The following is a 16,084-nucleotide window of genomic DNA, read 5'->3' on the forward strand; positions in this document are numbered from 1 at the left end:
AGAGATTTTATTTATTTTGGGGAAAGTAATAGTATATAAAATAAAAAGTTAGAAAGAATGTAAAAATAGGAGCAAAAAATAGTCTTATTTGTGTCAAATGTTTAGTTTTTAAATTAAATATTTACAAGGAAAAAAGTGATGTCTAATTTTATATGAATAGTCCTAAATATAATATTATGGTCTTATTTGAATCAAAAGTTATCAGCCCTCAATGGAGTCCATTCTCTTGCTTGTGTTTCTTCTGTATGTTTTCAATGAGAAAATGTATTCAGGTTGTTAGGGCTCCTTTTAGTTATGAATTATCAGATTTAACATGTTTGGCCCATGTGTGGCTCCACAATGACTCCTCACATGGATTGTGTCATTACAGACTTTATGTACTGGGTACAAATTAATTATCAGACTACCATGTAGAATGTTTTCTTTATTTACCAGTCATTCAATCACTACAAAATGCAGGCTTATTTTTCTTAAATGCGTTCTTGAAGATTTACTGGTATCATTTACACAAAGTGTGTTTCCTCAAAATTCACCTGTAGGAGCAACAATTTTCTCATTTTGACTGTATTTGGAGACAGTATCTTTAAAAGAGCAACTCAATGATACCATCAGAATACTCTGATTTGACTGTGGCCTTAATAGGAAGGGACACTAGAGCTGCGGGTATACAGTGTGGAGGTCATATTGTCATAACACAAGTGGCAGACATATGCAAATCAAGGGGATATATGAGACTCCCTGACCTTATCTTATTTCCTCCAGAGCTGCAAGAAGTTGAGTTTTATTGTTTAAGATAATAGTACATGGCATGTTGTTATGGCCACTTTATAGGTGACTGAGCATCAGATGATCAACCCCCAGATGTAAAAGAACTGACTCTTCTGCACATATTGGCACAACTCTTTCTATACCAGTATCCACTGTGATATTGGTATCATTTAAATATAGTGAAATACCCATTTGAAATGTAAAGTTCAATAAATTTTGATAATTATATACAGTGGTTTTAACATCATAGTCAAAACATAATAACTTATTTTTCACAAATCTTTGTAGTGTGATCTAATACACCGAAATCATAGCATTGTGCAGTCTGTAGCAACATCTCTTTCCCAGTTATCACACATATACACATAGCACCAGATACTCATGTGTATCCACACAATATGTTGATTAGTTATATTAATGGATAAGTTGAACTTTACTTCCACTTAACAGAATTTGAAGTTCATCCTTGCTTCTTATGGTAATGTTTTACCCTTTAGTTTCTGAATAACATTCTGTAGTAATGCATTGCAACATTTGTGTATTCATTCATCAGGTAATGGCCATTTCAGTTGCTTTTGGTTTGGGCTTATAATTAATATTTCAAAGAAGACTGATGCAGAGATTTTTACATGAGAATATGTTTTTAGATCTATTGAAGTAGTGGCTATGAATGGTCTTTCTGCTTCCATGGTCATCACACTATTTTGCTTGCCTCATGATCACTGATCAGAGTTCTGGCTGCCTCACATCCTCACTGGCATATCCTGTCAGCATCAGCCCTGCTAGTGGTCTGTAGGGACATCAACTCTTATCTTTCTTTTGAATTTCCTTGGTGATTGGCTACACTGAGTACATCGAGGTGTGTTTATCGATACAGAATTTTCTTATATGATTATGTTTAAGTCATTTGCCCATTTTTTTGATTGGTTTATTTTCTCATTACTGAATTTCTACAAATCTACATACATTCTGGAAACAAAGGCCTTTTGTTGAGTTTGTCAAATACTGTTTTTACACTCTGTGGCTTGCCTTAATATGTTGTTAATTATACTTTTTGAAGAGAAAACATTGTAATTTTAGTGAGATATGATTACATCTTTAAATTTCCTTAATTGTTATCAAAAACATTTTTCTCCTTTGTTTTCCTTCAATTACTAAATGATTTTATCTTATTGTGAGTTAATTTTGTATGTGAGGTGGCACAAGAGCCACAAAGTATATTTTCACAAAGGCTTACAATAATCCAAGCATCAGGAGACTCCCATTTGATGACCTTATCAATTTTTGAAACATCACTTAATCATGATGGGACTCACTGCCACATTTATTAATCTGTACCATTATTTAGGGAATACACCACATTCTGTTAATCTATATATGTATTCACACACTACTATCAATACATCTTTAATATTTATAATAGTGAAACTAATATGATTTGAGTATGAAACCCTCCACACAGGCTCATGTGATGGGTGATATCTCTCTGTATGCTGTGAATGTGTTGCTCTGATTGATTGATAAATAAAATATTGATTGGCCAGTATCCAAGCAGGAAATATAGGCAGGACCAACAAAAGGAGAATGCTGGGAAGAAAAAGAGCAGAGTAAGGAGTCACCAGCCAGACACAAAGGAAACAAGATGTCAAGGCAGAACTGAGAAAAGATACCAGGCCTCGTGGCTAAACATAAATAAAAATTATGGGTTAATTTAAATGTAAGAGCTAGTCAGTAATAAGACTAAGCAAATGGCCAAGCAGTTATAATTAATGTAAGTCTGAATGATTATTTTATAAGTGGCAGTGGTACTGGTAGACTTGAGGAATGTGGGGCATGGCAGGACCAAGCAGGACCAAGCAGGATGGAGAAACTTCCAACTACACTCATGTGTGTGAACATTTGGTCACCAGCGACAAGTGCCATTTGCAAAAGTGGTAAAATGTTCAAAGTGGGGACAGGAATGTCATAAGTGGGTCAGGGGGTGCAAGACTTTGACAGTTACAGTCTGCTTTCATTTCTGGCCCAACCTTTCTACTCCCTGGCTCAACCTTCATGTAAGGAACACTGCCATGCCTGGGCTATAGTCTTTCAAACTATGAGCCCTAAAAAAATCCTTTCTTAAATTTCTTCTGTAAGAAAATATGTCAAAAGAGATGAGACAAATAACCAAAAAGAAAATTCTTAGTAGAGGTGAAGTTACTGCTGTGACAAATCTGCCTGTGTGGTTTTTAACTCATTAAAACTGATTTGGGGGAAGGATGTAGAATTCTTTGTAGCTGCAGGCCACTTAAGCCGGAGAATTCCATAAACAGAGCATTTGGGTCTCTTTGCTGGGAATTTGGAAGTTCAGAGCTTAGATAAATGTACAGACAGTGCATCTCATGAGGTTTTGAACAGAAACTAACAGTCCATAAACAAGTGGGCACATCTAGCCACTGATTTTTACAGACGGGCAAATAATTTGACTACATTTTGTCAATTACTTGGAAATGTAAAAAAAAAAAAGGCTGGATTTAAAAGTAATGAAGTAATTTGTTCAGTGGAAAGAATTTTAAGACAGCATCCAGGATGAGACATGGTTGCTACAGGCTACCTTTTTTTTTTTTTTTTTTTTTGGTTTTTCGAGACAGGGTTTCTCTGTGTAGCTTTGCACCTCTCCTGGAACTCACTTGGTAGCCCAGGCTGGCCTCGAACTCACAGAGATTCGCCTGGCTCTGCCTCCCGAGTGCTGGGACTAAAGGTGTGCACCACCACCACCCAGCGCTACAGGCTACCTTTATCCAGGTTTACAGTGAGAATTGGGAGCAAAAATTGGAGCAGAAAGATGTGAAAATGTGTAGTTTGGTGAGAAAAGGAACATAAATATTTTAAAACATTTAAAGTTGAAAAGAACATGGATGTGGACAAAGTTATTTTAGTTAGTAAAGATATTTGTGCCATTAAAGAGAAACCACATACTTTCCAGGAAATTTCCAGAAGGGAAATCCCTTGAAGATACCATCCCACTGCTGGGAGCCTCTGGAGGGTTAAACTGAAAACTCATTTGGAAAATTTCCTTTTAAAAAAAGAAGCTGCTTTATAAGACAGAGATATATAAGCTTGCAGAGTAAAGAGGCAGACCCAGAAAAATGCTGTCCCTGGTTCAACTGGGTTGACATTCAGTCTATCCATCTGGACTACCAATAACTAATTTTGAAATGGTATTACTTTGATCAAAGTTGGATATTTTTATAAGCCTTCTTATGTGAATTATATCTTCTTATGACAATAGTTTCCTAACCTTATTATTATATGTGTATCAATTCCTTAGTTTTGATTTTTAAATTTTCTTTAACACATTTTCCCTTTTCAGTGTGTCTCCATTAAAACTCTCTTTAGAAGAGTAGAGAGATGCTTCGGTGGTGAGGAGAACATTCTGTTCCTGCAGATGACCTAGTTCTGTTCTCAGCATCTGCCCTTGGCTCATGACTCTTGGTAACACCAGTTATAGGGGATGTAAAACCATCTTCTGGTCTCTGTGGGCACTTGCACACACATTTACACATAACTTAAAATAAGAACACACCTCAAAACAAACTTTTTTTTTCAGCTCCAGAATTTGTGTGCAGTAATGTGAAATGACAGCTCCCATCCCTTGTGTTTTTAGTGCTTTTTCAAACCAACTCTGGTGTTTCCTTCCCTTTCATCCACAATGCATTTTAGCCTCTGTTTCCAAATTATGGCAACTATACAGAAGTTAGTCCTTTTGGTCTACTTTTCTCTACTGCAATATCAAATGTACTTCTTTTGTTGTGCTTTTTATAATATTGTTTGCTGTGGGATAATGCTCTTGTACACTGGTTTAATAAAATGCTGATTGGCCAGTGGACAGGCAGGAAATATAGGCAGGGAGATCAGATGAGGAGAATGCTGGGAAGAGGAAAGGCAAAGTGAGGAGTCACCAACCAGGCACAGAGGAAACAAGATGACAAGGCAGAAATGAGTAAAGGTACCAAGCCACATGGCTAAACATAAATAAGAATTAAGGGTTAATTTAAGTGTAAGAGCTAGTCAGTTATAAGCCTGAGTTAATGGACAAGCAGTTATAATTAATATAAGCTTCTGAGTGATTATTTTATGAGTTGCTGCAGGACCACAGGGCCAGGTGGGACTGAACAACCTTCTGACTGTATTTTGCACCCAACATGGGGCTCAACTTTCCACTTCAAACTTAAGAGAACTTAAAAAGAAATTATAAAATTGAGCTAAGAACAGCTTTCTACTTCATGTCTCATGTGGGCCAAGATATAGAGATGCCAAAGTATAGAGATGCCATGGCATGCAGTCTTGACCTACAGTATGGTGGGATCACAGCACATGGGTTTGAATGCAGCATGGTAGATTCCTGCTGCAGTATATAGAGATGTCTCTAAGCCATGTAGTGCATTGCATGATGGATTTAGCTTTTACTCATACAGACAAAAAGGCTTTATGGGCCAGCTTTACACTCCCTGATGGCAGCATGGACCCCAGAGTTAGTGAGGTAAGTATGACTCTCCTGACTTGCCATATTGGGAAGCTGAGGTGGACAGAACCAGCAGCCAAAGCTGCCTTTTCAGTCTTAGCCATGCTACAGTTTAAAGCAATAGATACACAAAAGACAGATTCAGGTGGAATAAACCTCTAAATGGTTTATGTTGTGTGTAAAAATACACGTAGGCTTGGAAGAGAGAGGAAAAAGGAGGATAGACAGTTATATAAAGAAATATATAGTTTAAAAAGAAATAAAGTCTAAAGAGACAGTAAAAATAATATTAACAATAAGCCACTTAAAGATGGAAATCACATACAGAGTCTGGATTATATTGTCTTTGGGATTTTTAACTACAGAAAGATATATGATTGTAAAGGCTGCTGAGTTAAACCAATATATATATATGGTATATATTGGTTTAATATATATATTAAAGGTATCTTGACTTCAAAATTTGGATCTAAGGATATATTGCTTTGGAAAGGAAGCTCTGCTTTTGTTTCCACAGGAAGCAAGAGGCTATGGATTTGTTCCAGGTTAATATACATCAGGTTTGATCAGCCAAGCTCCCCTGAAAGGTCTCTGATGACCACATGATCCAATATCCAAAATCAGCTTTAAGGCACCTGACTCAGAGAATACAGCCTCACAGATTACTCCAGTCAGGACTTGAGCATAATCCAAAAATTTTCTGTGTGTTCCTATAAGACTACCAGTGCCCACAATAAGCAGGAAGTAGCCTAGAAAACTAACCCACATTCCCCAAAACTGGATTATGGATATTTGTCTTTGTTTAGAGATTAGTTACAAATTGCTGTTGGTCATAGTCAATATCTTTCTAAAATAAAAGAGGGGGATAGGATATAAATGCAATAGAATGAAAGGGTAGATTATTAAATCTACTTTTAAAGAGTAACAACTTGTTTAAAATGTTTTACATTGCTAATGATTTTAGTTTAGTACAAATTTAAAGTTAATTTTGTTATACACTATGTATATTTCTACTATTGTTTAAGTTATTATGTTTGTACAGCTCATTTGAAATTGTAATGTATAATTAAGAAATGCAGATTAATAATTGCTTGATAACTGTTTGTTATATGTAATTTTACTATATTAAAGTTAAAACCTCTCTTTTTGATAAGATAGAAAAGGGGAAATGCTGTGGGATAATGCTCTTGTACACTGGTTTAATAAAATGCTGATTAGCCAGTAGTCAGGCAGGAAGTATAGGCAGGGTGAGCAGATGAAGAGAATGGTGGGAAGAGGAAGGGCAGAGTAATGAGTCACCAACCAGACACAAAGGAAGCAAGATGACAAGGCAGAACTGAGAAAAGGTACCAAGCCATGTGGCTAAACATAAATAAGAATTAAGGGTTAATTTAAGTGTAAGAACTAGTCAGTAATAAGTCTGAGTTAATAGCTGAACAGTTATAATTAATATAATCTTCTGAATGATTATTTTATGAGTGGCTGCAGGACCACAGGGCCAGGTGGGACTGGAGAAACCTTTCGACTACAATTGTTAGTCTTCCTTTTCACTTTTTAAAAAATCTTATGTTGTTGTTATATATTCATATAAAGATTTTTTGGGAGGAAGGTTTTTTTTTCTCTCTTTTTACTCACTATGATTTTTTGCAAGATGTTAGAACTCCCCTGGAAAGTGATTTAGACATTTAAATTCCATTTTCCAAAACCATGCCTGGCCAGAGCCTTTGGAATATTGTGTCTCTTGGCTCATGCTCTAGCAGATTTCCTGTGTGAAATATAGCTGTAGATTAGTTATAAATGGTTATGATATTCTCTTTAATGGTGAGTTTGGTGGGTTTGAATAGGAATTAAATGTTTTCCCTATAAGAGTTGTCATGGTAATGGTGTCTCTTCACAGAAATAAAATCCTAACAAGACAGAAGTTGGTACCAGGGACTTGGGTATTGCTGTGACTGGCCTGACCAAGCTTTTGTTTAGAGGAATGTGGCCTTTTGGATTTTTGGATTAGAAAATCAGTTGAATGCTTTAAGTGGGCTTAATGGGCCATCGTAGTAAAAACATGGAAGGCATTGGTGCTGAGGGTAATTTTAATTGTGGGGGCATGGCTCAAGAGGTACCAGAAGAGAGGAATATTGGTATGTGGGCTAGAGACTGCTTTTGTGATATTTTGGTAAAGAATGGGGCTGCTTTCTGCCCTTATCCAAAAAGTTGGCCTGAGGCTAAAACGAAGAGTTTAGAATTAATTACTTTGCCAGAGAAAATCTCAAAACAGCCTAGTATGGACTCTGTCATGTGGTTATTAGCATTCACTCTTATGCAGATCTACAATGAAAAGGAGCAAGCTAAACAAGGAAAAATACAGATTATGTAGTTTGAAGAGAAAAGGGGTACCAGGAAATGGAACAGAGCTAAGTCCTGTGTTCAAGGAGATGAACGGATTAGAGAAAATTCTGAGGGAAAATGTAATAGAGTGAGTGGTGACCTCAGGGCAAGACCTAGCCAGCTAAGCTTTCAACTAGTGAAAAGGAATTAAAGAAAAGCTTCTAGTCAGGCTTAGTGGTACATGTTTTTAATCCTGGAACTCAGGAAGTAGAGGCAGATGGATTTCTAAGTGCAAGGCCAGTCTAGTCTATAGAGCAAGTTCCGGGACAGCCAATCTTGGGTAATGAAGGAAAACATTGAAAACAGAAAGCTGGTGAAGACATAACTGAATGAGGAGGCCATGTTCTAGACTCAGCAAGCAGCAGAACTTGGCACCTTAAGCCACATAGTTCTGGCTTTACAGTCAAGGGTACAAGAGAGGGGTTATGAAATCTCCTTCTGGGACTAAGGAAAGCTTTTGAGGCCAGTCATGTGCCACAGGTGTCCCTAAATGGAGTTCTATAGAGGCCATAGCCTGAAGCTGTGAAGGTGAAGCTTGATTGCTTTGGAGATCCCAAGATGTTAAAGACACCAGAGTTGTGGGATACATACCAAAGAAAGGTGCTAACAAGGAGTGGAAACAGCTCAAGAGAAAGAAGTGTATTGCAGTCAACAAAGCTGAAAGGAGTTGGAGAGCTGAAGAACATTTTGACACTGGACATGGAGGTGCAGAGTTTGGAGTCTGGAGTTTGCCCAGCTGGTTTTCGGTCTTTCTTTGGTCCAGCATTTCCTCACTATGTTCCCTTCACTCCATGTTGGAATGGTAATGTATATCCTGTGCCACTATATGCTGGAAGTATGTGATCTCCTTTTTGATTTTGATTTTACAGGGGATTACAGTTAAGAGATTGAATGAGTCTCAGAAGAGACTTAGAACTTTGCGCTTTTAAACATTTTTGAGACTGTGATAGGCTATGGGGACTTTTGAAGTTGGACTGAATGCATTTCTGCATTATGTTATGGCTACAAACCTATGGTGGTCAGAGTGGAATGTGGAGGTTTGAATTGAAATGGCCCCCATAGACTAATGTGTTAGAATGCTTGGTCCATTAGATCTGGCACTATTTGAGGTATGGCCTTGTTGGAGTAGGTGTAGCTTTGTAGGAAGAAGTGTGTCACTGTCATTTCCTGCTGGCTGTGGATCCAGATGTAGAATTCTCAGCTCCTTCTCTAGCACCGTGTCTGCCTGCATCCCACCATGACAATAGACACTAGACTAAATCTCTGAACTGTAATCCTCAATTAAATGTTTTCCTTTATGAGAGTTGCTGTGGTCATAGTGTCTCTTCACAGCAATAGAACCTTAACTATGACAGGGAGGAAAGGTGCCAGTCTACCTAGTTCTGATCAAGGCTGTCTCTGCTTTGCAGAGATGAGTCAATTCGGTTATTTTTGACCTTGCTTTCCTATTTTTTTTGGCAGTCTCTTTTTTACATGTTTGAGTGTTTCTGAGATTTAGATAAAATATAACCCAGTTTTGGATCTCCAGTATATTTATAGGAACTGGGTCTTTGCTATTCTGCGCAGCATCTTCCTCCTACTTCTATGTTGTTTCCTCATCTTTGAAAATCTGATTCATAGTAAACAGATATAAAGCCTCCTCTTAAGTACCCTGCATCAAATATTTTCCTCCATTCTATTTGCCATTGGTTTCTTTGTAGATTCTCAGCTCTCAAAGCATTTTCTGGTAAAGAAACAGCGTGTAAAACATTGCCCAATTATCCACACTGACCAATTTCCTATCCCATCTCACATTTCTAAAGACTATGGTCTTGTACTAAATATAGGAAAGATGAGATGGTGAAAGTGAGGAGGAAAAGTCATGATTGCAGAGAATAGAGGCTATCTGTTCAGTTTTCTGCTTAAAACATTTAGACTCATGAGTCAATGAACAGAAAGTAGAGAGTAAGACATGCTTTTCCATTTTAATTGTTTAAAAGTTGAGTCCAAGGTCATAATTTTCTAGAACCTGCATATTGCCACAATCATGTTCATCTACCTTGTAATTAGCATTTCTCTTCAAATTATAATAGCAGAGAGTCTTAGTGGCACTTATCCTTTTTATGACCCTGTTAACATTGGAATTGTAATGCAGATGTCATCTTGCATCATCATTAGTCTGTTTCTCAGTGACAATCTAACACTGCATCTAGTCTTGAACTTTGTGATTCCCAAGGCAAAAGGTCAGGAAATAAAATTATGTCTTGAGTAATAATGTTGAATCATCCCCTTCTCTATGAATAAGTGAAGACCCCCTGAATAAGGGAGAATATTACCTCATGGCATGGCTATATGGGTTAATAAAACTCACATGGGTCAATCTTCAAGACAAAAAGACAAACGTCTGGTTTGGTCAGATAGTTTCCTGCTTGTATCTGTTTCTGGGCTTCTGCTCACAGCAGAGTGTACATGGGAGTGTTGAGAACAGCAGGGCTGACACAGGATGAGAGCTAAACACAGTTGGTTATCAGGGCAGTATAGAGCTGGATGAAACACAGTGAGAAGGAAGCTGGTCTCAAGAACTAGAAAAGGACTTCATCCAGAAGTCATGGATTAGCCTAGAACTTAGAGGAAAAATAAACACTAACTGGAAGAAAACAAAACAGAAGAGGATGGTCAAGGGACCTGAATCTGCCAGAACTCAGGAGGACTACAGAACCAGATAATTCACTGCAGCAACTTCTGCTAACAAAAATACCCATACAATACATATTCATTATTCCCTCATATTCCCAGCTGACACACGACTCCATGCAGCCTGATTTTACTCTGAGAACTTGGCAAACATCTCATACCAGTGTTTGTTGCATGATACTTTAAAGTATCTTCATTTAGTGAAGCAATTCATTATTGTCAGATGGTTTATGTGTAAACAAGTTGTTCTGTTATAAAACTGCTTCAATGACTATTCATGTACGTAAATGGTTTGCTTATCTTTATTGTGTGTGAGTGTGCTGGGAGTGTTCTGGGATTTCTCTTTTATTCCATGATCCATTTGTTTGACTTCTAAAAATCCATATTTAGGATATATCTACACACAGTTGTTTTTCAAACAATGTTTGCAAGACAGAAAAGAACTAACCTCATTGATCAAAATAAGAGTATGGATAATAAGTAATGTTATATTCATATAAGTAAATCCCATGGAAGAATGAGAGCAATATGTATGCATATTTTACATATTAAATGTTAGAGCATATCTCAAAAGAGTGTATATGCTATAATACCATTTCAAAGGAATATATAGATATATATATATAGATATATATATATACTTGAAATATTTGGAAAAATATAAAGTAGTATTTTAAGGCAGATTGTTGACATCATTAATGTTTACCTCTACCAGTAGCTGGCTTTCCTGCTGTATACTATTTAGTATCTGTAGAAAGGGAATTAGGTAAAGAGAGTCCATCCAAAGTTTCTGTATAAATATTGTGAATGTTTGTAATAGTACATGTCATAGTATTTGAGACCAAAATACCTTCCATATTATTTTTGAATATGCAGTCTTGACTGTGTACATTTTTTATTTTCATATGAAATTTAAATGACTGTAACACAAATTGCTAAACCGTCTTATTAATAAAAAAAAACTAAAGCCAGATATTGGGGTAAAAGCTGAAAGATCAGAGAGGCAGAGCAGCAAGCCACTAGTTCTTACCCCTACAAAATCCTCTACCAAAAGAGAGCGAGCTGCTCTTTCCACCCTGCCTTATCACTTCCTCTCTCTGCCCAGCTCTATCACTTCCTGTCTGTCTATACAGACCTCTAGACCTCTATAGTTAACTAGTGGCTAGCTCCTCCTTTTGATTTTTCAGGTAAGCATTTTTTGTTAGAGCACAAACAAAATATCACCACATTTCCCCCTTTTTTGTCTAAAATTAAAAAATATTATAACTACTATAAGAAAATCTATACACAATAAGTACAATAACTACATACAATATATACAGGCAATAAATACATCAACAATGTCTAGTTCATTTGCATTTGACCAATTAAGAGAAAATACTCCATTTTCAATCCTATCTTTGTGAATCCAAAGGGTTGTATCGAATTCACCTTCTATCCTAATTTACATTACCAACTGAAAACTATCTTTTGACGTTTTTCAAACTTATACACTTTACACCTCTTTAGTGAGTTTCTTTTCTGAATTTCTTAACAAGGAAAACTACAACTATATCTAATCTTCAGCTCCCTCAGAGACTCAAGAAGGAAATAATATTAACTGAGTAAACAGGAAGTGCAAAGAAGTGACTTCCAAAAAAATGTGAGGAATAATAGAAACAGCTGGCTATCTGGACAGTCACCCAAGATTTCTCTGCAATGTTGGGGCATCCATCTTCAGCCTACAGGCCTGACATGTCTGACAGACTTATCTGTGAAGCAGGACTTTCTGAAGGGCCTTCCTACCTTGTCTTGTCAAGGATCAGCAGTCCTTTCTTTTGTTCTAGCACTGACTTTGAATGTAAAATGTTTTTCATATTATGGTGACATGAATATTTTTATGACTTTAATGGAAATGTTTAATTTATATATTATGATTGATTGAGTTGAATATAGTCACTGAAAAATTAATTCCAGAAATATCCTTCCTTTCTTGGATACTCTTTTATTAATTTCATTTGTGTTTAAAGTTTTAAAATTATCATAAATTCCTAATATAAAACATAAGGAATATTATAAATAGAAGAAGGAGAAGAATCCCAGAGCAAAGGTCCAGAAAACATATTCAATGAAATCATAGAAGACAGTTTTCCCATCCTAAAGAAGGACATGTCTATAAAGGTACAATAAGCTTACAGAGCACCAAATAGATGGACCATAAAAAAGTCCCCTTCCCACATAATAATCAAAACCCTAAGCATGCAGAATAAAAAAAGAATATTGAAAGCTTCAAAGGATAAAGACCAAGTAACATATAAGGGCAGACCTATCAGAATTACATCCAATTTCTCAATGGAGACTCCAAAAGCCAAAAAGCCTGGATAAATGTCTTACAGACACTAAGAGGCCATGCCAGCCCAGACTACTATATTCAGCAAAATTTTCATCATCATAGATGGAGAAAACAAGATATTTCATGAAAAAGTCAAATTTAAACAATATCTATCTACAAATCCAGCCTTACAGGAAGTACTAGAAGGAAAACTCCAATCCAAGTTTAATTAGCTACACCCACAAAAACATGGACAATAGCTAATCTCACACCAGCAAAACCCAAAGAAAAGAAACAGACAGACAGACAGACAGACACACACACACACACACACACACACACACACACGATCACCACCACCACCACCACCACCACCACAAACACCAACAAATAACAAGAATTAACAATCACTGGTCATTAATATCTCTCAATATCAGTGGTCTCAATTCACCAATAAAAAGAAAAAAACCACAGGCTAATAGAATGGATAAAAAAATAGGATCTATCCTTTTGCTGCATGCAAGAAATACACCTCAACATCAAAGATAGAGTAAAAAAGCTAGAAAAAATTTTTCCAATCAAATGGACCTAAGAAGTCAGCTGGTATAGCTATCCTAATATCAAACCAAAATTAATCAAAAGAGATGGAGAAGGACATTTCATATTTATTAAAGGAAAAATCCACCAAGATGACCATCTATGCCCAAAATACAAGGGCACCCACATTTGTAAAAGAAACATTACTAAAGCTAAAATCATTTCAAACCCCACACACTAATTGGGGAAGATTTAAATACCCCACTTTTGCCAATGGACAGGTCATCCAGACAGAAACTAAACAGTGAAACAACAGAACAAGCAAATGTTATGAATCAAATGGACCTGACACAGATACCTACAAAATGTTTCACCCAAACTCTTAAGAATATACCTTCTTCTCAGCACCTCATGGAATCTTCTCCAAAATCGACCACATACTTGGTAACAAAGCAAGTCTTAACAGATTTAAAAAAAGAAAGAAAGAAAGAAAAGAAAAAGAAATAACCCCCTGTATTTTACTAGATCATCATGGACTAAAGTTGGAGTTCAACAATAACACAGACTATAGAAAGCCTGCAAACTCATGGAAACTGAACAGCTCTCAACTGAATTACCATTGAGTCAAGGAAATTAAAGACTTCGTACAATTCAATGAAAATGAATGCACAACATACTCAAACTTATGGGATACAATGGAAGCAGGACTAGGAGGAAAGTTCATAGCACTAAGTGCCTTCAAAAAGAATTTGAAGAAATTTCATACTAATGACTTAACAGAACACCTAAAAGCTCTAAAACAAAAGAAGCACACATACCCAAGAGGAGTAGATAGCAGGAAATAGTCAGACTGAGGGCTGAAATCAATAAAATAGAAAAAAAGGAGAATAATACAAAGAATCAATGAAATAAAGAGTTCGTTCTTTGAAAAAATCAACAAGATTGACAAACCTTTATGCGAACTAACTAAAAGGCAGAAAGAGAACATTCAAATTAACAAAATCAGAATCAAAAACAGGGACATAACAGACACTGAGGACATTCAGATAATCATTAGGTCATACTTCAATAATCTGTACTCCACAAAATTGGAAAATCTAAAAGAAATGAGCAAGTCTCTTGATAGATACCACATACCAAAATTAAACCAAGATCTAAGCCCTGTTATGAATCAAATGGACCTGACACAGATACCTACAAAATGTTTCACCCAAACTCTTAAGAATATACCTTCTTCTCAGCACCTCATGGAATCTTCTCCAAAATCGACCACATACTTGGTAACAAAGCAAGTCTTAACAGATTAAAAAAAAGAAAGAAAGAAAGAAAGAAAGAAAAGAAAAAGAAATAACCCCCTGTATTTTTGAAATGATTTTAGCTTTAGTAATGTTTCTTTTACAAATGTCTTGGTCTACTTCCGGAACTCCTAACAGTGGAAGCAGGGGCTGTCTCTAATGCTTTGGCTGACTTTGGGGAACTTATTCCTTAAACTGGATTGCCTTATCCAGCCTTAATTCAGGAGGTGCTCAGTCCTATTGTAACTTGATATGCCGTGTTTTGTTCATATCCATGGGAAACCGGCCCCTTTCTGAACAGACACAGGAGCAGTGGATTGGAGTGGGGTGGAGGGGAGGTTGGGAGATGGAACAATGGAACAGGAGGAAGGAGGGGAAACTGCAGTCAGGATGTAAAGTAAATAAATAAATTTAATAAAAAAATTATCTTCATAGAACTTGAAGTGTTGAAAATATGTTTTTGACAAATGTTAGAGTAATTTAATGACATAAAATTATATTGAGTGTGTATTCATATGTATGTGTCTGTGTGCTATGGCATGCATGTAGAAGTCAGAGCTGAAGTAGGATCTCTTCTTCCACCATGTAGATTCTGGGGATCAAACCCTGGTCTTTGGGCTGAGTGGCAAATGCTTTGAGCTATCCCATCAGCTCCATTTAATGGCTACTATAACATAATCTGAACTCTATAACTATTTTATAGATAAACTCATTACATGTCTCAAAAAAAGAGTTATAATATATCTTATCTTGAAAACATTTTATAAAGTTTTAGTAATTTATCCTTTCAAGACAAAAAGGCCAATTGTTACTATGGCTGGAAAATTCAAACAGGATTCAGTTGCATCAGTTGTGTATACTCTACCTTAGTGGCTATGGTTTGAGAGTTCATGCATTCAAAGTTGGTCATCAGGTTGCAGCATTGGGAGGTAATGGAATGTTATAATATGGGGTCTTTTAAGTATCCATTAAGTCACTGAAGATGTACTGTCAACACATGGTGGGACTCTATCACCCCGCTTTCACTCTGCATCCTCACTCAAGATGCGATTGACTTACACTCCCCCATCCTTCTGCTATGATGTCTCCTCAGCCAGAAGCCAAAGTAAAGGGCAACTTGATGCAGGACTTGAATTTTTAGAAACATGAGCCAAACTTTCTTAATTTATAAATTAATTATTATTTGTTGTCATAATCAAAAGACAACTAACATTCTAGCTTAGAGTATTGATTTGTTACGAAAGAGTTCCACAAGTTGCACAACTTACACAACCGAGTTTCCTTGTTTGACTCTTCCAGAGATTAGAAATCTGATGGCAAGTTGTCAACAGTGCCATGCATTGTCTGAGTGCTAGGAAGGATATGTCCAATTTCCAGTCCAGCTTCTGGTAGTTTGTAGCCCCATAGCAACAAAAATTCTAGGCTCCCTGTTGTATTCTTCTTGTACATCTCTGTAGCCACATTTCCCCATTTTACAAAGATGTGACTGATATTCAGACTAAAGCTCACCCTGATTCCTTCATTTGAACTTGATATTACATATGTCAGTAATTCCAGACAGGGGCCATGCTAAGAGAGTAGACTAGTATGTCTTTGGGGCGGGGGGAGACACAA

The sequence above is a fragment of the Peromyscus eremicus genome, chromosome 13 (assembly GCF_949786415.1).
Source record: "Peromyscus eremicus chromosome 13, PerEre_H2_v1, whole genome shotgun sequence".
NCBI lineage: Eukaryota > Metazoa > Chordata > Mammalia > Rodentia > Cricetidae > Peromyscus > Peromyscus eremicus.